General features: G+C 31.9%; 1 protein-coding gene across 1 annotated transcript in view; it reads left to right on the top strand.

Moving 5' to 3' along the window:
- Positions 1-1,275, top strand: part of unc79 (unc-79 homolog, NALCN channel complex subunit) — a 51,463-nt gene that overhangs the window by 15,966 nt on the left and 34,222 nt on the right. The window lies entirely within an intron of this gene.

Below are 1,275 nucleotides of genomic sequence, written 5' to 3'. Positions count from 1 at the left end.
AAACGGACGGACGAACAATTTATATCGTTAGTCTAACTTATTACATTTAAAATTATAACTCTAATTCAAGCAGAATAGCCTATTGTCAACAGGTTATTAATGAAGAAAACCCGTCTGGATAACAGCAGACTGACTGCTCGTAAAAAATACGACAGGTCTGGACCACTCGTGAATTTTGTTCGTTCTGAAAAAAATCTTAGAATACGAAAACATTGGTGAATGCCACAAATTCTACTAAATCACTCGTACGCACAATTTAAGAACAAATCTGTGCGTATGAACGGTTCTTGCATGAGGCCCATTAACAATGCTTCTTGGTAATCAATCTTAAACTGTTGGGAAGCGTGTTAATTTCCCTTTTAAATGGTGCCACATTTGTAAGGATCATGGATTTGCGGGATGAGCAGTAGAGCAGAGTATGTGGGTTGCGCAGGTAAAAATTAGCCAAATCTTCTCTGTTAATGCTTATTGTATTGTTGCTACTGACTCTTGTTTTGAGCTTCTGGTACCCAAAGGTGCTGCTAATCAGGTGCCTGGTGTAAGATTTATTGCCAAGAAGTCTTGTTACAACAAAGAAAAAATTTACCAAACTCAARTTTCCTTATTTTTTGTGCTAAGTGTAGGAAAATAATCACATAGGCCATGTAAAACATTGGATATTGACTATATTGCATCAAAAGATCACCTCAGTCCTACTGAAATAAAATACTTTGAATGTAATGTCATGTTCTGAAAAATATGTTCATTTTCATTATTATTGTATTTCTTTAGTGTTTAATTTTAAGTTTTAATAGGAGACTGGGCTTTCATATGGGTGTTGTGTTCAGAAGTTTCAACAGAAAAAAAGCAAGCTTTATTATTTATTCTATTTATTTGCTCATGTATTAACTTTTTTGATCTTAAATTTGGACTCCAAACAATTTTTTTTTCAGACAGTTAATTTAACCTCATGTTGGAGATTCTGCTCGCTCAAGCCCCTGATGAAACATTTGCTGTTAGGTTCAAATTCACAGGATATTAAGAGGTGTAAAAAAAGACAAGTTGCAGCTTTTAATTTATTAAAAGGCTGTTGTTGTATTTTTTTTCTAACAAGCAAAAAAATAGAATATATATATAATTTAATATATGTATTAAATAATTACCATAAACTAAAGAGCCTTTTAAGACAATTTATTCAAAACCCATGTTAAAAAAAATCAATTACCCCAAGAGAAAAACGGCTTCATACAATCTTAGAAAAGTTAACCAATAAATCTATATATGGTTATTTAATAT

This window comes from Austrofundulus limnaeus, unplaced genomic scaffold (assembly GCF_001266775.1).
Source record: "Austrofundulus limnaeus strain Quisiro unplaced genomic scaffold, Austrofundulus_limnaeus-1.0 Scaffold2, whole genome shotgun sequence".
Taxonomy (NCBI): domain Eukaryota; kingdom Metazoa; phylum Chordata; class Actinopteri; order Cyprinodontiformes; family Rivulidae; genus Austrofundulus; species Austrofundulus limnaeus.
This window is presented reverse-complemented; position numbering and strand designations above follow the sequence as displayed.